Genomic DNA, 25,589 nt, shown 5'->3' on the forward strand with positions numbered 1-25,589 from the left:
AAAGGACGTCGATACAAACAAAATCAAAAGCCCCTTTAATGTCCAAGAAAACTGAACCCATTTGCTGTTTTTGCGCATAGGCCAGTTGAATTTCAGTTGAAAGCAACGCAAGACAGTCGCTCGTTCCTTTGCCTCTCTGAAATCCAAATTGCGTATCTGGAAGTAAACCATTCGACTCGACCCATTTGTCTAGACGAAAAAGAATCATTTTCTCCAACAATTTCCGTATACAGGACAGCATCGCGATGGGACGGTACGAGCTATAATCCGACGCGGGTTTACCGGGTCTTCGAATGGCGATAACTCTTACTTGCCTCCAGTCATCCGGAACAATGTTGTGCTCCAGAAATTGATTGAATAAGTTTAACAAGGGTTTCTTCGCGACGTCTGGGAGATTTTTAAGCAAGTTGAACTTGATTCTATCCATTCCTGGTGCTGAGTTGTTACATGAGAGGAGAGCAAGTGAGAATTCCACCATCGAAAACGGGGAATCTATTTCGTTACTACCCGCCGGACGATCACGAACGTTGGTTTGAGCCGACACCGAATCCAGGCAAACTTTCCGCGCGAAGCTGAATATCCAACTGTCTGAGTACTCCTTGTCTTCGTTAACCAGTGATGACGCGTTTCGAATTCTTCTGCCGACATTCCAGAGTGTTCTCATGAAAGTCTCTCGCGACAAACCATCGACGAACCGACGCCAGTAACCGCGTTTTTTTGCTTTAATCAAGCCCTTAAAAGTTTTCTCGAGGTTGATGTACCGCTTGGAATCCCCGACCTTACCGTGTCTGCGGAAGCGTTTAAACGCGGTGGACTTCTCGCTGGTCGCGTCGGTGCAATCCTTATCCCACCACGGAGTGGGAGGTCGCTTGCGAACGGAAACACCCGGAACACGTTTCGTCTGTGCTTGTAGCGCACAATCGATGATTAGACGCGGGAGAAAGGAGTACTCATCCAGTGGAGGAAGTGTTTCACCCGATTGACTGGCATCAATAACCGCGGTCGCAAATTTTCACCAGTCAATGTTTTTCTTAAGATCGTACGCGATATCAACCGAGCGAGTAGAAGATGAACCATTGGCAATAGAAATTTTGATTAGCAATAGGTCACTACCGCAGGGATCTTGAATTACTTTCCACGAGCAATCCAACGATAGTGAACTCGAACTGAGGGAGAGGTCTAATCTACTTTCTCTTGCTGGATGTTTGGCCACTCGTGTTACTTCCCCAGTGTTTAGAATTGTCATATTGAAGCTATCGCAAAGGTCGTATATCAGCGTTGAGCGGTTGTCATCGAACAGTTCCCCCCAGCTTGTACCGTGGGAGTTATAATCTCCTAATATCAACCGAGGCTCAGGTAAAACTGAGCAGATATTTGAGAAACCTTGGCGAGAAATCGCATTTCTCGGAGGAAGATATACTGAGGCAATACTGAGGCTTTTACCTCGAACATTTACCTAACATACGACTACTTCAATGTCTGTCACGGAAGGCAGATCAATTCTATAAAAGAAATGGAGTTTGTTGATCCCGAGAAGCACCCCTCCATACGAATCTGCTCGATCAAGGCGAATAATGTTAAAATCGTGGAAAGGGAGATTTGTGTCAGAAGAGAGTCATGTTTCACCAAGAGCAAATGCATCAAGTGAGGAGTGAACTAAAAATTTGAATGCGTCAAGTTTTGGTATAAGACTTCTACAGTTCCACTGCAGGACTGAGATCATATCCCCGACCTCATTCGGAGAATTATCCATCAAAGGATATTATCGATGCAAGGAAGAACCACCTGGAAGCTAGTTACTTCAAAAGAGTTTTCACAATTGGAAGGACTACATTAATAATGTTCCTCGTTGAATCAGAGACATTGAATATATTGAAGATGCTCTCCACAATTCCAGAAAACGTGAACATGGGAGCATGTTCTTGCTGATTTTTCAGCTGTTGTTCTGGCTGAAAAAATGCGATACCTGTGGTTTCAGTCCTTGTTAAAATTACAAGGCTTAAATCCCGGTGGTGGGGGTTTTGGAACATTTCCACTACCTCTTAAATTTGCCAAGGTTGGTTGAGAGTCCATACGAGAGGCCTTTTGAGGTTTTTGGATGACGTTTGTTTTGCATCGCTTCCTCGGGTTGCCGTTAAAGACAAAGAGACGACCCTCACCAACCTCTGAATCAGAACCCTGATCATCATCTGGCAGGAGGTGGAATGTGTTGTTGCTTTTTTGGGTAGTTTGGGAAGATGAAGCGGTCATTTTCAAAATTTCTGCTAGTGAACGCTTAGAGCGAGCTTCCAATAACCGCTTTAGTTTTCATCCTTGCTGTTTGTACTTCGGGCAATCACTCAGAGCATGCGGAGTATCCTTGCAGTACACACTTTGTGGGGTAGCACGACAAGGACCTTCTGTATGCACCTCCCCACATTAATCGCAGCGCGGTTTGTGTGAGCAATAGTCTGCGGTGTGACCTAGTTGCTTGCATTTCAAGCAATTCATCACACGAAACGAGTCTGATAAGGTATACCTTTTTTCGTGCCTATGAGCGACACTGACTGCAGTTGAATGCAGTCCAGTATCTTGACTCTTGGGAGGCAACGATTTTTGAAGATGCCGAAGGATTCGGCGTGCAGGAAATCTTCGCAAGTTAGACTCGCTTCGGTGACCACGCCTTCAATTTCGACATCACAACTGGGGACGTAGACTCGATATTCTATCGAAAAAAGCTCGCATGCAACGATCTGGTTGGCCAGCTTCCGGTCGTCAACGGTAACGTGCAGTTTGTTTGGCGTCACCTTAAAAATATCGGTAACGGCCGAGAAATGTGTTGTCAGTTTTTTTTTAAATCCGAGTAATATTCAAAGGTTTTTGTTTGGGCAGGAAAAATACAACCCACGGACCTTTCGAGTCATCAGGGTAAGCCTTGTGGCAAGGGGGTCGCAGAAGTTTTTGGTTGAACGGGTGGAGTAAAGGGAACAGATTGACGAGGCGGCGATGGTGGGGGGGGGGGGAGTAGTAGGAGAAGGGGGCAGCGGTTTAACACTCCCTTTAGGGAAGGCTCCAGTGTTTTTGTTGGTGAGCAAATCAAGGATATTCATTTCCTCAGAGGAATCGAGCTATTCAAATGAAGGAGACTTAATCGACTCATCATCTGAGATGTCAAGCGACAATCCCCCGCCTTTATTTGTGTCATCCATTGCGGTGCCTTAAGGTATCACCGCAATGGAATGTATAGGAAACTTTGCTATTAATAATTCAAATATTTTCCTTTCCACAAATTTGAAATCAATCAATAATTAAAAAAGAAAAAAAAAAGTGTGGAAAAAATTGGAAGTTTTTATCCGAGCTTCTCCTAACTTCCCCTGGAAATGACTCCTCCGGGATTGGCTTCCAATTTCCAAACTTTTAGGGCTTCTGGATTTTTTCCGAATGTTTCTAAAAAAAAAATTTGCCAGAAGTTTCTCAATATTTGTCTTGGAAGATCCCCATCTGATGTTTTTTAGACAGTTTTTAGAACTTCCTTCAAACTTCGTCCACAAGATCTTGTTTATTCTTCCTCTGGAAGCTCTGTTGGTGCCATTAAGAGATTAATTCAATTATTTCCCAGAAGTTTCTTTCGACTTACATAGAAAGTACATCTTACGATTTTATTCCAAAAAATAAATTAAAATAATTAAAATAGTGAATACCGATAAATACCGATTTTTTAATCATTTGATACCGATTATCATGAAAACAATCTGGCAACGCTGCTTGGTATTTACGTTGGTTCGACTGCAACCAAGCCAGAACGGTGCTTGAAATGCTCCAAAAGGTCCGCCGCTTGATACACAATGAATGGTTCTCCTCAACTGAATTTGCCAATCTGGCACCGAGAAGAGCAGCCTGCAGTTCTAATCGAGGGACAGAGAGTTTTCATTGAAAAATGAACATGACTCATTTCGAGAGGTTCTTCGTCACTAGTTTGTGTATGAAGTTTCATGACATTTCGTCCATTGATTTTGTAGCTACGTCAGTAGAGCTGCTTTCGCGTTCGTGAAAAGAATGGGAAAACAGGAATATCGCATCTTGATCAAACATTGTTTTTTGATGGGAAAAACTTCCGAACAATCATTGCAATGGTTGCCGAAATGTTATCCGACATTTGCACCTTTGAGAATAACAGTTTATCGGTGGTTTTGTATTTAAAATTGGTCGCACAACCAAACCAAAAGAGGCTACGAATCCGGGAATCGTAAAGCAAGTGCATCAAATCGTTTTAAGTAATCGTAAAGTGAAGTTGCGTGAGTTAGCTGAGGCCGTGGGCATCTTCAAGGGACGGGCAGGATGCATTTTGCACGATATTTTTGAGGCGCGACACCCTGTTTGCTGTCTATCGACCAAAAACAGCAGCGCGTTGATGATTAAACGGTTGGCTTGACGTTGTTCAGTGTTTTATTCGCGAATACACCCTTTTGGTATGTTGGTCGTCATCATCATTGTCAACACCATTAACATGCGAGTGACAGTTATAATTTTCCTTTTGTATTCACGTTTGTTCATCCAAATAAATAACACGCAATAAATGAACACGTTGTAACGAGTATTTCTCCGGTACGATTTTCTCTTCGCGTTTTGATCCGATTCCCGACGTTTGTTCCTCTGTCCGTTGGCCGCCAATAGTTGTAGCGTAATCGAGCAGACGTTTTCAACGTTTTAGGACTATGAATGAAACATGGGTCCATTACCATACGCCTGAGTTCAATAGACAATCTGCAGAGTGGCTAGAGAGCTACGAAAGCCGATCAAAGCGGCCAAAAGACCAACGTTCGGCCGGAGGGTTAGGGCCTCCGTTTTTTGGGATGCGCATGGAATAATCTTCATCGATTACCTGCAGAAGCTAAAAACAGTCTCAGGAGAGTAACAGTAACTGATACTCGAAATAAAGAAAAAAACGCCCTGAATCCAAAATGACTAACCAGTATATGACAAACATATGATCATTGTTTTGAAATTTCATGACAAAAAATGTTGTATCTTTATCGTTGTTGCAAGCTTGACTCGTTTTTTTTTATCATGATACACAAAATGTGTCACATTCCATTGTTGCTTACGAAACATTAAAGGCTTTTAGTAGAATGCTTTGTACGCGACAGAAACGAAATTAATCATGTTGCTCTTGCCGAAGAGAGAAGTTATTTAGTTATTCTCTCTTTGATGTGTCATTTTTCATTCTCCTACTTAAATTAGTTTTGTTTTATGGAGTCGAATTGCAGCCTACTTTTCCTTTGCTTCCTATTTCAGTTGTGCAATCCGCGTAAAAAAATCCAAAATCCACGTAAAAAAAGCCGCGTAAATTCCGAAATCCACGTAAAACAAAACCGCGTAAAAAACCGTGTAAAAAAACCGCGTAAGTGTACATATACTGATCGTGAGTGTAGACATTGTAAAACCAGGAGTGGGCCGACGAAAAATCAAACGTACACGGCGAATGAGAACGACCCAAATTTGAGTTTAGTTTACTCATAATCGCCAAAAGTGCAGGAACTCAACGATGAGTAAAATTTTTCTCATGGTTTTGCTGTGGAAAACCTAAAAAATCTGCCGGAAAATGAGGAAATTGACGAAAATTTTATTCAATCTCGGAGTAGTACCAATCAGAGCTGGTAAATATCACGGCCGTCATGTGAGAATGAGAAAACAGGTACTCTCACTATTACGAGACGAAACTATCTATCATTAGCTTTCTTGTCATTTTCCAATGATCAAGCACTCATGATAATAATTATATTGCGGTTTTAACATCTACATTTCTTACTGATTTAGATTAATTCAAGCAAGTAACCGTATGTAATCGGTAGAGTGAATATATTATTACGATTTTTTTCGGTACAAGTAACTTAAAAAGCAATAAATGAGCTAGTAATTACGATGATCACAACACTGTCACGTTTTGTCATGACGAAAAAGTCGATGAGATTTTGAAGAAAATCTCTATCATTGTTTTCTCATCCGATGATAGTGACAGAAGTATCTCTGTAAATATCACGTGAGATCTTTCATTGAAAATGACATTTGCCAGCCCTGGTACCAATAGACTGAGTGTATCCAATCTTTACTTTTCTCAAATTTGGGAATTTTTCAAATTTACTCATCGCTGAGTTCCTGCACTTTTGGCGATTATGAGTGTACTAAACTCAAATTTGGGTCGTTCTCATTCGCCGTGTATCCGAAAAAGTTCGTTGGGTATTCGTGTTGGACGATGGTGCATTTAAGTGCAGTTTGGGCACCAACTGTAAGTTCTCGCCCAAAAAAATTATTGTGATGAACTGCCTCAGGCACATTCAAACTTTTCATCCTGAAAGTTTTAACGCTTTAAAGTTGGGAAAAGAAGTAACAGAGGAGGAGATTGCCGCTCGTGGAAAAAAAGCGTCAGAGGAAGGGAGAAGTGGTAATAGTGCGGGTTGCGAAACAAAAAGTTCCTGGGGGGTTGATAAAAATTGTGAACTGCCATAATGCTCCCTTCGCCGCTGTCGAATGGAAAGTCTGTGACATTGTTGATCCTCTACTGAGAGCACTAAATGTTAAGATTAATAAACAGAACATTTTGCAGTACACACTACCAAAAAGTCATGTAAATTTCCGTGCCCTGAGACCGACACATGCAAGCGGCCTAAATGACATAAAAATCAGTTGAAAGAAACGAGAAAATAATTTCAATCAATCTTACTTTTCGTCGAGTTGCGTATGTTTCGGTTTGGGAACACTTAATTTTACATAACATGTTTGTTTACATTCCATAATTTACGTCAAAGATGGATTACGTCGCGTGTAAAAATAGTTATTTTTAAGTGTGTATGTTAAAGACACGAGTAATAAAATGGATGTGTACATCAGAGATGCCAGATTTATTTTTCACAAGCCTGCGAAAAATGTCTGTGAATTTCAGAAATGTCTGTAATTGAGCTGCATAAAATAAGCAAACGTTTTGGACTGGTGGCGGAGGGGGTTTCTAGGGTTTAAGTAATTCAAACTTAAATTTGAGTCCATATTATATGCCAGGTAGGGTTGAAATCCGTTAGTTATTTAGTCCTTTTGCACGCCAGCAGCGGGGGAACGTGCACATATTAGTGAGAGATTCAACTTTCCACAACCTAAACATGGAGAAAAAAAAGTGCAGTTTATAAGCTTATAAATACGATTCTAAACACGCCGTGCTCAAAAAGTGTTGATGAATCAGGATTAGGTTTGCTGAAACGATTAAGATAGGAAGGAATATTGAAATAAAGATCATCAAGAAATGGAGAGTACTGTACAGCGAAATCAAGTACTATGAATTGGCGCTACACACTAACAGTGTTGTAACGATTTTACAAATACGGTTTTAAAATAAGATTTATTAAGCAACATATTCATTACATTTCGCAAAATAATTACACACCTGGGGGAGAACAACTTGGCTGCATATAACACAATATGCTGATACCAACCTTTTTGCCATTCTCCTCAAGTAAAATTGCAGGCTTTATCTAAGTTTTAAAGAATTCTACAAGTCTAAATCATGGTCTTCAGAACGCATATAAAACCAACATTGTTATTTATTCATTCGTCAATCAATCAAATCGTAGACTACATATGAACATTAGTGTCGTGACCTGACCGAGGTTTCCAGTCTCAGCCATATGTCTGAACAAACAGCAAGCCGTTAATCAGGTACAACAGCTTCACAAATCAGTGATGCTGCTCCGCTTCCATTACTGCTGCTGCTTCTGCTACTGATGCTGCAGCTTCTGCTGATGCTTCTGCTGCTGCTACTGCTGCTGCAGCTGATGTCATTCGCACCAAAGTTAGTTACAAGAATGTCGTCAACGAGTTAGTTAGTTTAAATGATCTTTATTTTTAGTTTAACTTGGACGATTACCATATAAATTTTTTACTAAGTGATTTAATTGCTTTCTTCATCTTTAGGTATGGGCAAAATTCAAAATTTGTTTTACAGAATTAGTCCTAGACTTAGTACACGGTCGACCACCTTGGTGGGATTGGTTTGTTTTGTTTTTAGAATTTGAAGAGAAACTACTTAATACTACTATTTACAGCTTAAAACCTACTCTACTATATACACTTAACCTACTATGTACAAATTGCTTATTAAAGCATGTTCAGAAAGATTGCATTTTTGAATAAATTTAGTTGTCATATCATCAATTTTGGAATCTACTTTGGGAATTTCTGCCTCTTGATGGAGGTCTGCTATTCTTGTGTCGAATGGACGATTTAGGATCATCCTCAACACTCTATTCTGTGCAACCTGGATTTTGTTCCTGTGGGTCTGAGCGCACGATTCCCACACCGGGGCGGCATAGAAGATCGCGGGGGCTATGATCTGTTTGTAAACAGCCAGTTTGTTTTGCCTTGAGAGGCGGGATCTGCGGCAAATGAGCGGATACAAACACCTAACCAAGGCGGAGCACTTAACTAGGGTTTTCTCTATGTGCGAGCGGAACAGGAGCTTCTCATCGAACAACATCCCGAGATAAGTAACATCAGTGGACCACTCGACCCTTGTACCATCCATTATTACGGTACAGGAGGGAGACGGTTTAAGTTTTAATGATTGTCTGTGAAGGAACATGATCGCTTGGGTTTTCGAGGCGTTGATTTTGATTTTCCACGTGGTGGCATAATCAGTAAAGGTGTCAAGGCATCGTTGGAGCTTGTTCGTAATTTCACGAGGCATCCTACCTTTGACGGCTATCGCGGTGTCATCTGCAAACAGAAAGAACACGCAACCGTCTCCTAGAGGAGGGATGTCCGACGTGTAGATGCTGTAAAGCAGTGGTCCCAGCAGACTCCCTTGCGGAACACCTGCTGGGATCGGAAATTGTCCCGAAAGGGAACTATTCAACGACACCCTGAACGACCTTTGCTGGAGATAGTTACGGGTGATTTTCACAAGGTATGGTGGAAAGTTGGAGTTACAAAGCTTGTATATAAGTCCGTCGTGCCAGACATTGTCAAACGCCTTTTCGACGTCTAACAAGGCCATGGCTGTGGACTTGGATACAGCTTTGTTACTCCGGATGTTATTCATCACCCGCACTAGCTGATGATTGGTGGAATGCCCCTTACGGAACCCGAGCTGTTCCGGAAGAAGAATGTCATGTTCCTCCACAAACTTGTTTAGTCGGCTGAGGATCAATTTTTCGAACAGCTTGCTCAGCGCTGAGAGCAGGCTAATCGGTCTGTAGCTTGACGGTAGTGAAGGGTCTTTCCCAGGTTTGCGGATCGGGATGATTTTTGCCACCTTCCAGATGCTTGGAAAGTAGTGCAGCTCCAAGCATCTGTTGAAGGTGGCAGCTAGCAGCGAGTGCACCCTCGGGCTGAGATTTTTCAACGCTAGGTTGAATATTCCGTCAAACCCGGGAGCCTTCATGTTCTTACTGTATTTCAGCGCTGAGCAAATTTGTTCCTCTGTAATCCGTTCTTCTGGAGGGACGGCACAAGGGGAGGCATCTAACGTCAGGACGCACTGCGCAACCTGGTTCTCGAGTGGACTTGGGATTTTAGAGCCAAGCAAATGCGACTGGGCAATGTGCTCCCCAATCGCATTGGCCTTCTCTTCGTTGGTGATAAGCCGTTCGTCATTGACTCTAAGTGGTGGAATGGGCTTGGGGTGAGACTTCAGCACCTTGGCAACCTTCCAGAATGGTCTGGAACGGTCGTCCAGGTTCTGAACGAGCCGCCCGAAACTCTCGTTCCGGATTGAGACCATTCTGGAAGCGATCTGCCGATTCAGATCGACCATTTCGTATTTACGCTGCAGATCCCCAGTCCGCTGAAACTGGCGTCTACGAACATTTCTGAGCCGAATCAAGAGTTTGGTGTGGGAATCAATTGCTTGAAACTTACCCCTCACAGGAACTCGTCGAACGCACTCTTCGTCAGCCACGGATATGGCTTGATGGAGACCCTCCAGGGCCCGGTCGATGTCCTCCACTGTGTCGAGCGGTGGGTTGTCGTCGATGTGGCGGTCGACCACGCGTCGAAACTGGACCCAGTTGACTCGATGGTAGTCCTTCCGCTGGCACGGTGCAGGGGCCACGTTGTAGCCCAGCTCGGTCAGCACCGGTTGGTGGTCCGAACTCAGGTCGTTGACGGCAACCGGCTTGGCTAATCCGGTGTTTGCCAAGAACAGGTCCAGCGTCGATGGGTTGCCCGTCGGTGATGTGAAGGTTGGTTCGTCCGGAAACCAGACGGAATAGAGACCATGCTGGGAATGGTCGAATAGCAGGCGGCCGTTCTGGTTCTGCTGGTAGTTCCGCCAGGCCTCGTGCCGGGCGTTCAGGTCCCCTCCGATTACGAAGCGGGCATTGGTGCGGGTTATGATGGCAAGGTCGTTCTTGAACTGCTGTGCTGTACCATTGCTAACGGTACATTGCCGGGGACAGTAGGCGGCGATGAACCGGATGTTTCCGGTCGATGTTTCCACCTCTACGCCGACGGCCTCGATGATGGAAGTGCGGTAGTGGGGTAGGGTGCAGTACTTGATGCCTTTCTTGATGATGACCGCGACACCGCCCCCCCTGGAGCTGGTGCGATCAAGCCGGACAATGCTGTGGTCGGGCAGCCAGAAGCTGTCACCGGTCTTGAGGTGGGTCTCGGTGAGGAGGCCCACGTCGATGTCGTGCTTGCGGAGGAAGTCTGCAAGCTCAATGTTTTTCGCCCCTACGGAGCGAGCGTTCCAGTTGGCGATCTTTATGGGTTCACGGTCCATAATTAGCGACGAAGGAGATGATAGCTTGGAGCTGTTGTGTTCTTGTTGCGCAGGTGCGCTTGATGATGATGGCCTGGGCCAACAGTGTGACGATCTCATCCGTTGACAGCGGAGAATCGTCTGTAGCTTCACCGGTTGTACCGGCCAATCCCGGAGCAGGGGGATCCGTCGATGGCCCGGAGGCTTGACTGGGTACTGCAGCGGCAGCCGACTGGGCAGCAGCCAACTGTTGGTTGAGCGGGAGCGGCGCCAACACTGGAATTGGCCGTGGTTGGACCGGTGATAACGGAGGGAAGTTCTGCGCGTTGTTTTCCGGGACCTTCTTGCGACCGGGCTGGTTGTTGGACGAGGCCTTCTTCCGGATCTCGGCGTATTCGGCCCGCTTCGGACAGGCCTTACTCGTGGCCTTGTGGGCAGCACCGCAGTTGGCGCATGTGGGAGCGGCTTCCTCGATGCTGTCGCAGTCGTCGATCTTGTGGTTTTTGCCGCATTTGATGCAGCGGCTGGCCATGCGGCAGTTCCTGGTGCCGTGCCCGAACAATAGGCAGTTCGAGCACTGAGTGACGCCACGGTGGGTTGGCTTATACCGCTCCCACTTCACTACGATGTGGAACAGTGTGCGTGTCGTATGGAGATCCTTCACGGTTGTGGAGTTCTTCTGCAGATGGACCAAGTAGAGCTGGTCACGATACTTGATGGCCTTGCTGCGGGTCATCTTGTGGATTTCGACCGGCTTGAGGCCGTTCGCCTTAATCTCGTCCATTAAGGTGGTGGTGTCCATGTCGTGGAGCCCGCGCAGCACCACTTTCAGCGGCTTGGTGGCCTCGACGTCGTGGGAGAAGTACTCCAGCTTCATCCTGTCCAAGAGGGCCTGGACTGCGTTGTAGTGATTTTCGGCCGAGACCATCAGTTTGTAGCCTTCCGTGCACCGTTGAATGGTGCAGCGAAGGCCCTGCTTAATGTAGAAATCCAGCTGCTCCCATAGCCCGGGAGGGAAGCCCTTCACATAGAAGGGTGGCAACTTAACTTTTTTAGGCACCGTCTCAGGGTCCGACTGCGGCTGGGCTCCGTTCTGCAGGGCGGAGAACGGATTGTTGCTCAGCAGCTTTTTTGCTGCCGATGCGGTGGCGCTGATGTCTTCAGGTCTGGGTCGTTTAGTTCCGGGAGGCCCCGGCTGCGGGTCCGCAACGCCTGTCGGGACGGGCAATGGGGTTTTCTTCTGCTTCTTCTGAGCTGGCTCGGTGGTCGCGCCGTCTCCTGGGAGAGTCTGTTTTCCCGGTAAGCCGGCACTCGCGTTACCGCGCGATTTCTTACCCATGGCTGGGTCAGCGAGAGCGTCACTATACAACGCGGAGTTAATTCGACTTGCGAACGAACGAACGAAACTAGAGAGAATTCAAATCGACTGAACTGCTCAACAGTCTGGCAGCGAATCATGTCGTCAACGAGCTTAGATAGCTCATATTTATACCCTCCGTATTTTCTCCTCGTTTATCCAGCACTGCTTGCTTTGCCAGTATTTCCCCTCACATCTGTCATGCTTCACGCTAATTTAGTTCAACTCAAATGGAGTGTATCATTACTTGACACAACTCTCAAGTTTTTATATATTTATTTTAATATTATTATTTCACACCAACTATATCCACCACAATTAGGACTTATGTTCTATGACTTCGCAGGGTTCTGAAATATATATTTAATTCCATTGAGGACATATTAAGGTCAATCATTTCACAATGATGATTATAAACAGTCATCATCTGATTTACAGGTCCAAATTTAACGTAATTGGTCCGATGGCGATCTACTAGGAACAACTGTCGATTGCGTAACTCTAGATAGAGCTGGAATTAGGGCGAAACAGCTTTTGTAAACAATGACTTCTATCGATGATTTCTGGGAACTTAAGGCACGCCCACGCAGACCAACATAACCATCGGATAGTGGAAGTCTTTCCCTGCCCGATGAGGATGTTGGTGTGCGTGGGCGAGCCTTGAATTTCTAGAAATCATCGATAGAAGTCATTGTTTACAAAAGCTGTTAGGCCCTAATTCCAGCTCTATCTAGAACTGTCGGGAAGGTGCATGCAAATTTAACCTTGACAGTAGATCAGCTGAGTCAATGCGTTGCGAAATGATATTGTTTAATAAAGAAATCTTTGCGAAATTCCGACGTTCTTTCAATGTTTGAATGCTAATCAGTAAGCAACGTGCTTCATATGACGGGAGAGGAAAAGACGTCCAAACTAACTTACGTAGTGCATATAATAAAAATTGCTTTTGGATTGACTCTATTCGTTCTTCATCCTTTTTCATATAGGGTGACCAAACAACGCTACAATATTCTAAAATTGACCTCACATATGCTACGTAATGTGATTTTATTGTATAAGGATCTTTAAAGTGGATACCGAAACGTTTTATAAAATTAAGCATACTTGGGTCGCACACCAAGGCGTACCAAAAGGCTATGATATCACTTCTAAAACACAATTTCGTTCCAAGAACCATAGAGACGAATGGCATATCCAACAAACAATTTGTGCTGATCAAAAGCTGAATAAGCCATTTTTAAGTTGAAGAAGCATATTTTCGTCTGAATAAGCTCTAATTCAACTTTCAATGTTTGTTGGATACACCATTAGACTATCTCAACAGGTTCGCAAATGTTTCTGTGATTGTGTATATATGTATTTAAGTACGTATGAGTGTAACTCACTCAATGTTTGCATAGATGGCTAGACCAATTTGAGTGGAACAAGTTCCAGAAGATCCCAGACAACCAGAATGCACGTATATTCAAAGTTGTTTTCACGATATACAAACATATATACAAACCAACAAATCATATAGAATGCAATACAAAAGTAGAGGCCATATACGTGTTAATTTTAATTTAATTTTAAACGAGTAGATTTAACATCATATGCGATTTAATCTGTAATAACAAATTCACTTTTAAAAGTCTAACGATTTAATCCGATTTGATTTGTGATACAGTACGTCGGAAATTTGTATTCTATGCGATTTAACTTAAACATAAAGCGATGCATGCCATTCTTGTATTTGATTTTGACTTAAACTGTAGCAATTTACGACAGTGTCTGCACATTGTTATACGACTTCTGGTTGTCTGGGATGTGTTTCAGATCTCCATAGATTTCTACTGATGGTTCCGAAGTATTCCACTGGGGAATTCGCAAAAGATTGATTTATCAAAAACTCATCATGCGACACTTCAAATCACACTAGAATTTTGCTATAAGATAAGATGCTAGAGTGGACATATTAAGACCCACTATGGCTTCTTTCAGATGTACCGGGTACCCCCGGGAAGTGGACAGATTCTGACATGCGCCGAAATGCATCGTGCGGTACCTCTGATCATTCTGACCAACGGTTATGGATGAAGCATCGGAACGATTTGGCAGTGCCTACACAAATATAATACTGAGACTTAACAACTTAACAAACATAACTTATCGCTTACCTGATCCTTTGATAAAGTTTATTATGGGGTTTCCTCTCGGGTTCCCTTTGATTTTTCTCGATTTTTTTTACGACTTATTCAGGTGAAAAACGGCGAAAATGGCTGTTTCGTTCAGCACTAAAACTATAGACACTTAAATTATAGACCGGCCAACGTGAGTTGACATATCCAAACAAATTGGAAAATGTTCGTTTTGGATACAACATGGCAGCACTTCGACAGGTCTATAACTATGACAGTCTAAAACAATAACAGCTCGTTCGTGTGGTGGATTTGAAAACGTGCTAATTTATAATGCGTGTTGCAAAATGCATCGCACGTATAATTTGATTATACCAGCTAGGTCGCAACCCTATCTTGTTTGCCTTGCCTAGACAAGATCAAATATCACTGCGGGCCCGCGAATGGTGGGCCCCACTGACAGCTCATAATTTGTAAACAAATAGAAGATTCAAGCCAGAATTTCAAAAAAGGCGTGACTGATGTGTCCGATACTCTTAATATTTTTGCTTACATTTTGTGAAACATAAACTTAGAACTCATACAGCATTATTTTCTGATTTTCTACCTCGAAGTCAACCATTTATATGACATAAAAGGGAAAATAATTCCATTTGATATAAATAAGACAATCCAGTCATTGTCATTTCAGTCCTAATGTGTCGCTTGGCGGGTTGGCGAAGCATTTCCTCTACCGCCATGCTGTTGTAACCGCGCCAACGTCGAGTCTGGGTGTTCCTTGGTTGCCTCTAGTCTTGAACCCAAGAAACCTACCTGAGAGTATTAATTTGCAAGGAGGATCCTTTCTCTCTAATAACCTGTCCACTTTAGTAGCAGCTCCAACAGCATTTTCTTGCCAGACACTGTGTAGTGAAAAACGATAAGACACACCCCATTTAAATTTTCGACAGTGAGTGATATTTTTTTTTCAAACCATGACAAAATATAAAACAGCAACTTAAAGGTTATCTTCCATTTACTTCTGCTTCCTCGCATTTCAAGCTTATTGCTTATTGCGTGTCCTCAACTTAGTGTTCTAGATGCACTCCCACTGTTATTAATTGGAAGTTTTCGATGCTTGTACCATTTTTGCATTAGTATAATTATGTGGCAAGTACAACATAGTATGATTGTACTTGCCACACATTTACACTAATGCAAAAATGGTGCAGCTATCCCCCGAGGAACGCGTTACCCACTGTGTTGCAGCCACCGCTTTTTCTCGATGGGGCTTCCACCAGTCGGTATGATTTTCATGGGTCATTCATGAAAAAGTAGTTTTGCTTTCAAGAAATCCTTAACAAATTCATAAGGTTTTAAAATGGCATTTATGGAGCTAACTTGCAGCCTGAATTGTATTTATCTAAAACCATATTGCTTTATCCTAACCCGTTCAGATTTATGGCAGCATTTATGGAGGTAAAGTTGCCTGCAAAAAGTTAAACGTCAAAGTTTGTTTATCTTTCGATATTTAGTTGTTGTGTGCGATCCAGGGTTCATCTAGGCAGTTTTCTCCCGATGGATTGGGAGCAGTTACTCAGATAGTTTGCGATACTATTTTGCAACGTTTCGCATTTCGAACCGAAAAAGATCTTCCGGATGGTTACAGAAGTGCACCATCAAACGATACAGGGATGTACGTTGAATGAAATTTTCGAAGAGTTGATTATTTCGCCGAATAAAATCGCTGCTATGGATCGGAAACCAGCTAATCTCCGCTAACTAACATTTTCAGTGGTTTACTGTCGGTTGTTGTTATTTCGATTGTCATCTATTCGCAAGATCTGAAGAAGGCAGGATTTTATTAACTATGAGGAATCATCTTTTAAGCTCAATTTGTAAACAGAGTAATTGGGAAGTTTATGATGCACTTTAAAAAGCCTAAAAAGCAACAATAAATGCTTTTTGCTCTAATGTAAACCCTAATGGTTTTATGGTTGCTTTTATAATGATAGAACACCTTTATACAGTATTTTATCAAGACAATAATAAACAATTGCTAATTACATTTATGCTTGAATTACGGAGCAGTTTTAAGGAGGGATTGAGAACTGTTTTAAATTTAATTTTAAAACAAGACAGTTTTTGACTTTCTTGCCAGGTTTTTAAAACAGCAAAAAGCTGAATTACTAAGCAGGAATGTTTAACACTTTGAAATGCTGTATTTATTCTAAATGGCTTGTTCATTGCCGTTATAAAACCATCATACACACCAAATTTTGAAATTAAGTTCCAGCAAAACGAATTGCTGGATGATGTCCAGCAAAATCATGTTATACTGGAAAATCAGTAGTCTGAAACATTTTGCTGGATGTTCCAGTTAATTGTATCAAATGTCAAATTCAGACCTGTGACCTTGGTAAATTACTGGTTCGCGGTTTTGAATATTTTGCAGTCTAAGAAGCGTTCGGCTGGCACATTATAATTAGGATGATGTAAATTTGGCTGGAATCGTAGAGTAAGTATTCTATACTTTGTTGACGTACTTGAAAAGCTCATTTCTTTTCATCTTTACAGTCCTTTCACCTAAAAACTCACCCAGGGAGGCCCAGCAAAAGTTCCTCAACAAGAGTTTATTTACTCCTTTGACTCAAATTTTAGTCCATTTGATGTAATCGGTGTATGGTATTATGAAAACATGAAACAGTGCATATTTAATAAAATGTGTTTTGTTAACTATTAAAACATAAATATAAACAATCTTAAATTGCTATCCTTTCAACAAAATGATTCACTTTCCGTTTTTCTAGAAAAAAAAACAGTAAACATTGCTGATTTAACAGTTAAGTGCTGTCAAATAGGCCCTGGATCAATTTGCTGGTTGTTCAGCAAATACACTTTGCTGGATGGATTGCTGGATTTTCAGCTCGGCAAAATCTGGTTTTCAGCGATAAAAAATGGGTGTGTAAATCAGAGTGGATGCCAAATGGTTACTGAATTGTTACCTGGGGGGGTGTCCGTTAGACTTATGCAAAATTTGAAATTTTCACTCCACAGTGCTCAAACGGTTCCAAATTGAGCCCTGATTAGCCTCCCAAAATTTGAACTCATTTAGTGAGAAACTGACTTGGCAACAAACCATTTGAAGTTTATATGGAAATTACCATGGAGAAACCATAATTTCGGCTCATATCTATCTCGAAATTCACCAGTTTACTCTACTTTAAAAATGGTAACTGAGCTTATTGAATATTTTCTCAGCTATAAAGTTGTTGCAAACCACTTTTCGATCAAATGTAAGGAAATTTATTAAGTATTCAAGTCACTGATGTCTTATGATTATGCTCATTCAACTGTTCAGCAGGCAACATTGGTGTTTATGGCGCGTAGAATAGAGGACAAAAATCATGGCTACTATGTCACACTACAGAATACAGTGTTGCCCACAATACATTTGCTTAATTTGGCTATAAGATTATCAATCTCTTAAACAATTAATAACTATTTCATTTGACGTTTAGCTGAAAAACGGTTTTCTGCAAAGTTGTAGCTGATAAAAATTCCCATTCATACAATATGAAAAAAAGCTAGAAGGCAATGAACAACAAGTTTTGTTTTTCCATAGTAACTTCAAATGGTTTGTGCCAAGTCAGTTTCTCACTAAATGAGTTCAAGTTTTGGGAGGCTAATCAGGACCCAATTTGGAACCGTTTGTGTTATGTGGAGCAAAAATTTTAAATTTTGCATCAGTCTAGTGTCCGTACGTTAATCATATGGCTTATATTGTTGGCATTTCTTCAGAAATGCTACGTCTTATCTGTCAAAAATAAGCAAATAAGGTAGTGGAATTAAATGGAATTTACTAATCCTTCTCTCTTTCTTTATACTGAATACTTCTTTGGCGAACGTTATACCACTCCTTCGAAACACTTTTTAAAATCTGTCCATTCGGTTTGCCACCTTTTAGCAACTTCGTCCCCCATCATGCGTACAAACAATCTCTTTCCAACAGCATTGTACCATAGAGGTAACTCTAAGACTAGAAGGTCCCGAAGAAACGAGCTCAACTTTTTGGCTCAGCTCTGGTACTATCTTCGGTCCCAAGCTAATCGATTCACCCCTCAAAACATAGGAAAATCCACCTCATCCCTCCATCCCTCATTTTATCTGTCAAACTTTCATAGCGAATCAAAACAAACGCAGTGTAGTACTGGAATTTCGACTAGAATGGGGTACGTTAGTCGATTTGCTAGGGACCAATAGGCTAGTCAAGTAGTGAGCTAATTTAAAATCGATGGTTTCGTGTTGATTGTTGATTGTACTCCGTAGCTTTGGCCTCTAGCATTGTCATAGCCTCGGTGGTTAATCCAGGTTATCCATCAATACATTCGTACCGACGAATTAGAGTTCTCGGGTGGGGAACGTACGAATTTGGGAACGTACGAATTGACACGCATGAGGTGAACAATAGCGTAGAGTGATCGCAAAATTCTTCACTTCTTCATTGTAGGGTTGTCCTGGTCGGTACGATTCCAGAGTACGAAGTAAAGAATCACTTTCACTGAATACCTACATACGAAAAAATAAGATTGATGATGCATGTGAACACATCAAGGGGTAGGTCACACCACACACCAATCTTGGGTCATCATTTTTGTCAGTGTGCCGCAAGTGTGCCACATGTTTGCCCATTGTGCCGGCCATAGAGCAAGCTGCGATTGCTTGTAAAATAACCAACCCGGCAACTCGGTATTTCAGACACCTTGAATGTTTTGGTTTGAAACCGCAAGGATAAATCGGATTGAGGATGACGCGGGAAATGGTGGGTGAGCGAAATTGTGTTTTGTGGTCATAGGATTTTTTTTTCTCTGTTCGGGACTTAACACCACTGCGACCAGTAATTTGATCTATTTTAGTTTATCCCGTGTCCTTAGTTTAGTGCATGTCGTATAACTTCATCACTATTGAGAAATGATGAGGTATCCGATTTTTTTTTACAGTTGTAATTCTTGCATTTATCGCAAGAATCCGACTATAAATGAAAGGTCCCGCTATGTATACCCTTGAGAGTTTTGGAACACCCTCCAAAGGCGCGCCCCTTTGCCAGTCTAAATTGCATTCCTTAGCAACAAAATTAAGGAATAACACCGATAATGACCATGCATCAGAACCCTTGTCTTAAGCACTTCAAACTATGGAACAACGAATAGAAGATTAGGAATCACATAGATAAAGACTAGGACTAAGGACCAGGACTAAGGTCAGGACTAAGGACCAGGACTAAGGACCAGGACCAAGGACCAGGACTAAGAATCGGTGGTAGATCTTACATCCCGTAACGCACCACGAAAAGGTGATCTACCCACGTTTCGGGGCGTGGTCATAGGATAATAAAAGTTCTGTGTTGTAGGGTTTTAAAATGCCTTCAAAGACAGACCGGAGACCTACCCTTCGTGATGTGAAAAGCAACGGTCTACCAGTGGCCGGAAAGAGTTGGAACCAGTGTTGGAAACCGACTATAAAGGACGATGAATATGACTTCTGTAGTTTGTTTTGTGTTAGTTGCAGCATTATTTGAATTAAGGGTACAAATGGAGTCTGAATAATTGCATATTTCTCTTGAGCCTATTTCGTATTTAAATCTATAAGTGAATCGAGAAGTGAACTGCTGGTCTGACCTCTTCTGGTATATTCAATTAGAGAATGTTCCTGAATATACATTCAAACAGCACGTAATGTTGTGAACAACTTTAATGACAGCTTTCCTACAATGCCTACGAGGTTGTTCCGATGGATGTGCCCAAGCTGTGCCGAATCTAATTTCGGCACATTTTGCTGAGTGACTTACCCCTTGGAACACATACTTTTTTTTACATTATGAACAACATTTCCTTCAATGATAAATTATAATGTATTAGATGAAACAGTCTACGGTTGAGAATCTCCATGCAATAAATAATCCAAACCTATCGAAATTTAAATAAAAAATATGAGTGATAAGTCCTGAGATTTTTCAATAGGTGGCGACATTGAAAAATGAACATGACTCACTTCGAGAGCCTCTCCGTCACTAGTTTGTGTATGAAGTATCATGACATTTCGTCCATTGAGTTTCAAACTACAGTCGGTAGAGTAACGCTGCTTTCGTGTTCGTCAAAAGAGTGGGAAAACATGAATAGGGTCAACTACCCCATTTCCGGCCTATCAAGCATAACCATCATTTAGTCTTTCTTAATCTAGCGTAGTTTAGCACCAAACGGAATGTCGTTATTACTGATGGCTTCTAAATTTATTTATCTTTCCGTACGTACCGTTATAATTGATAAAAAGAAACAAATTGTTGAGATACTGTTAAAAGTCTAACACTGCTTCTTGACGCCAAACTCGGCCTACGGATTCTAAACTCGGCCTAACGCATTGAAACGCCAATGAATTCACTTGGGCCTAACGCATGAAGATATAGATTGATTCGGTCGGAGCACTTCATTTGTTTTTGAGAATATTGGGTGCACACATTCATATCACGCGTTCTTATTGACTTCGTTCGGTAGCATTTGAACTAAAGTATCGTTCCCAACGCATAATTTACCTTTTAACACCGAAATCATGGATTTATTTGTATTTTTCTGCTTGATAGGTCTAAAATGGGCGCTTAGGCTGAAGTAGTTCTTTACCCTATCGCATCTTGATGAAACATTGTTTTTGATGGGAAAAACTTCTGAACAATCATTGAAATTGTTGCCGAAATGTTATCCCACATCTGCACCTTTGAGAACAACAGTTTATCGGTGGTTTTGTATTTAAAATTGGTCGTACAACCAAACCAAAAGGGGCTACGAATACGGGAATCGTAAAGCATGTGCATCGAATCGGTTTAAGTGATCGTAAAGTAAAGTTGCGTGAGTTAGCTGAGGCCGCGGTCGTGGACATCTTGAAGGGACGGGCAGGATGCATTTTGCACGATATTTTTGAGACGAAATAGTATCGCCGCGATGGGTGCCGCGTACTCTGCCTGTCGACCAAAAACAGCAGCGCGTTGATGATTAAACGGCTGGCTTGACGTTTTTGTAACGTAATCGAGCAGACGTTTTTCAACGTTTTGGGACTATGAATGAAACGTGGAACCATTACCATACGCCTGCGTTCAATAGGCAATCCGCAGAGTGGCTGGAAAGCTACGAAAGCCGACCAAAGCTGCCAAAACACCAACGTTCGGCCGGAAAGGTTAGGGCCTCCATTTTTTTGGATGCGCATGGAATAATCTTCGTCGATTACCTGCAGAAGGTAAGAACAGTCTCAGGAGAGTAACAGTTACTGTTACTCGAAATAAAGAAAAAACGGCTCCATATGGCGATGAAAAAAGTTCTGAATCATCACGATAACGCATCGTCACACTCGTCCTTGAGTCTTTTTTATCTTTCTTTATTAAAGAGGCTAACTCGTCCTTGAAAGCGATGGCCAAATTGGAACAATTACGATTCGAATTGTTTGGAATAAGTATAACAAAAAAATCGAAAATATATTGAAAAAAAAAATCGTTAAAATATCTTACTTTATGGGCAAATGAATGTCGCCATAAGAGCTAATTTCATCGCCAAACAAAAATTCTAGTTCATCGAAAATAAAACTGTGTTGCTATAAAATATAACGTTTCACACGAACGATCTTTTTTTTCAAAAACCGTTGGAATGGATCCTTTGACCAGCCGTAGTTTGTTTCCAACAACGAGAAGTTCATGTGATCCGAAGTGTTTTCCACAGATTTTCTGATTTCCTACTGGTGTAATCTCTTGTCCAAAAAATATTTTAATTGCGGTCAGACACTTCTGTAATTCTGTCTTATCAGAAGGAACAAACTTTCCCCTGACGTCGTAACGTTGCTATGACGGTTCAAACAAACGCATACACCATTAACGCAGCTTAAACTTGCAATATTTGCCTGACTTATCAACATTGACATATGATCGAACCAACGGGTCAAAAAAATCGGCTTCAAGCAAAGTGTTCTTGGATGACTTTCGTGCCACCAACTTGAAACTATAATGGCTTATAGTTTTGGGTGATCCATAATATTGGATTTCTGACGAATGCGAAAACCAACATACTAACAAGGTTCGAATCGTTTCAGTCTCATAGCTAGATCGTTGAAGCATTGGAATGCTTCTGAGCCTAACAAAATACTTGATCAAAGATGCAAAGTAAGGACTCTGTTCAATAAGCCATCGTTCCAGTAAAGCTATGTGAAAAACAACCAAACTTTAAGATGATGAAGGAGAGGTGCACCACTGGGAGTACCTGTGTGATAGGAGAAAGCCCACTCTTCATCTTTGAAATGTTGACAACAGTAAGTTCTTATTTCCACTCTTCCCTACCAAACTTGCGAGTTGACAACGTTAAATACACTCTTTCAAAGCAATGCATACTGAATGCAAGATTGTTAAAAATGAAGCACTCAATCAAATGAAAGCGGTCGGCAAACAAACATAACAGATCGGTCTTGGTGTCTCTAAAGAAGAACTGCCAACGGAATCATTTGACTACCTAACTGTCACGTTCTTCAAACCAGAATGAGCTTTCTGACCGGTAACATCACGGTTGCCTCTAAACAGCGGTCTGCCAACATACATTGAATACGAATACGCTTTCACTGCATTCTTGCTACCTTTCTTCCGGGTTGGAATTTTTTCAATTTTTCATCTTTGCTTGTCTTTTCCTTCCTTATTTCCAGGCGCATCATTCACTGCGGGCTGCTGGCAGTACCGGATATGCGAATGCTCTCGGTTCACATCATTCTGCACATGGTGTGAGTAAGAGTGTAAGGTGTTTTCCGTACATGTTTCCCGAGCTTCGATCATTTACCATGGCTTCGTTCCACGAAAAACGCCACCTAAAACACGTGGACCAACAAACCGTGACATAACTTTCCATCATCATCATCATCATCACCATCATCATCAGCATGGTTGTGAAATCTGACCCTAGTGCCTCCATCAAACTGAGCCTCACTGGGCGGTTCCATTAGTGTCGTTAACTTTTGCGTAGCCATTAAATTGAAAACCAATCCTCCTTTTGCTCATGATTTTCATTTTATTTTCTGCAGAGATTTAGACGGAAATCAGATCCAGGAGATCCACGAGAGAGCCATTCAAATCAAGACTGATGAATTGTGAGTATTATTAGTTATTGCTATTTACCGAGATTAATATTATTATTTGGTAGAGCGACATCAGTGAAACCTTTTGTCAAAGCACCCAATTACTGAAAATTAATATGAGTTTGGTGAAACATTCGGGGGAGTTCGTTAGCGTTAGTTTTGGTGGAATATTCCGGAGCTACTGGTGATTATTTTACTTATCTCCATTTTCGCATGAAATAACGAACCCTATTGTACTAGCGAGGCTCTGCCGGGTTGATTGTTTTGAGCTGTGACATTTGATGTACTGTTGCGTTGGGAGTTTTCTGATTTCTAACAAAACAAGGTCAGTAGTTTTTATCATGGATGCTTTTTAAATCCCAATCATTTCAAATTGCCCTGTAATTTACCAAAAAAGCTTTCTTTCACTCACTAAGGCTAGCGAGGAATTCCATACCGGTAGAAAAAAGCTGATTTAATCGGTTAAATATTTCTTAAAAAATACAGCAATTTTTAGTTTATTATTTAGAACAGCCTCCCACCAAACAGTTTATTTTAAAGCAAAGCATATGAAAACAAATCTCAGGAAGTCGGTTGAAAAAACAACCAGATGAGTGAAAAGGCACTTTCTTCTGCCGCACTCAGGATAGTGGCTAAGAGACGGAGGCTCCTTTGCTGTCAGATTATCTCTGTTTGCAGTTTATTTAACTTAGCTGCATACACCGACGTGCTTTTTCTTCAAGTGTGTAGGATGCCTGGAAATCTAGGTGTGGCTAAAAATATAACCGTAACAAGTTACCATATGTAGGCGAATGCTTACTCTTGGTTGAGCTTTTCAGTTCTGATGTGAGATAAATTTCTTCTTAATCAATTTCGGTTTCTATTTGTGCTGTATGTAGAAGGATTCAATTATTAACACATCAATAATGTATCATATCTACACCCAACGGGGTATTCCATTACATATTCTATTACAAATTTGCATAACAAGTATGCAGAATTTACAATTATTCGCAACATTATTATGAAATGTGGTCGCTGGAAGGTTTTTAAATAATTTGACTCAACTGGCAGCCACAGCTTTTAATAGCTGACGCCAAATGCCATTTTTTCTCTGAATTAACAATAGCTTGTTTGAAGAACAAAGATTCCCAAAGGAATAAAAACCAGCCGAAACATTCCTCTCGTGCACGGATCCCGGATTCACACGATACCTAATCACCAACAAACCAAAACTAAAGACATCCCAACTAATAATTTTCGCAATGTAAACGCTTTACTCATTTCATTGATACTGCCTCAAGCTGTATTCAAATGTTATACGATATGAGGAAACCTTTACTCAACCTCTATACAAGCAAATCTGGCAAACTTAGTCAGCTACTTATGGCTGTTGTGACGGTTGGGACAAGCTCTTATTGCATATCTATTTACGGTTATATACAGCTGTTTAGTTGTTGTGTGAACTTGAAAGATGCTTACTCAATCTTTACCCGATTATCCAATAATCTCTACACAGCTTTCTCTTGACGCAAGGTTAAATATTGTTCACACCTTTTTGTTGTTTGAGGAATTTATTATGTTTATTTTACTGCGAATAAAATTAATCGAAATCCACCATCAAATTATTTACACTGTACCGTGGAACCTGGAATCGAACTCGAGACGACCGCATGGACGAACCTTGATACTACCAACTTCGCTACGCCAACACTTTGAACTGACGTAAACAAATTTACAAGCCCTTCTTCAACAAGATCGAGTTGAGTGGAGGCTTTATAATAGTGCACATCAATCACTTTTCTCGACTAGTTAATTCAGATTTGTAAAGAAGCAGAGTAAAAGCTGTAAAACTGCACAAGTCTAAAAACAAACCTCTTTGACTGAAAAATAGCGTCCAAACCCAAGTAACATTTTACGTTTTGTGAAATACTACAAGGCTACTATAAAACAATATTCAAGACAGCTTTGCCTTTATTACATCCACCAAAACCTCATTAAGACTAGAATCTGTCTAGTTGCCCGAGCAAAGTCGGTTAACAAAATGAAAGCAAATAGATATTAAAGTTTGCAGTTTCTATCATAATGAAAACTCATTTTGATTTCAATTGTCGTGACATAAGTCTGATATCATATTGTGATTTCATTATGCAGTCAAATCTTTTTAAATGAAAGCAACTTAGCTTGAAGTTCTGCTCTTAACGTCTTGTTTAAAATTTAATTTAAGTTCATCTGTTGTTGAACTAATGATTCTTGTTTATTTGTTTTGTTTATCACA

The 25,589-nt window shown here is 41.4% G+C and overlaps 1 pseudogene; it reads left to right on the forward strand.

Moving 5' to 3' along the window:
- Positions 1 to 25,589, forward strand: part of LOC135701405 (lutropin-choriogonadotropic hormone receptor-like) — a 65,199-nt pseudogene that overhangs the window by 23,832 nt on the left and 15,778 nt on the right.

The sequence above is a fragment of the Ochlerotatus camptorhynchus genome, unplaced genomic scaffold (genome assembly GCF_037179485.1).
Source record: "Ochlerotatus camptorhynchus isolate MF236.1 unplaced genomic scaffold, CSIRO-AGI_Acam_v1.1 ptg000159l, whole genome shotgun sequence".
Classification (NCBI taxonomy): Eukaryota; Metazoa; Arthropoda; class Insecta; order Diptera; family Culicidae; genus Ochlerotatus; species Ochlerotatus camptorhynchus.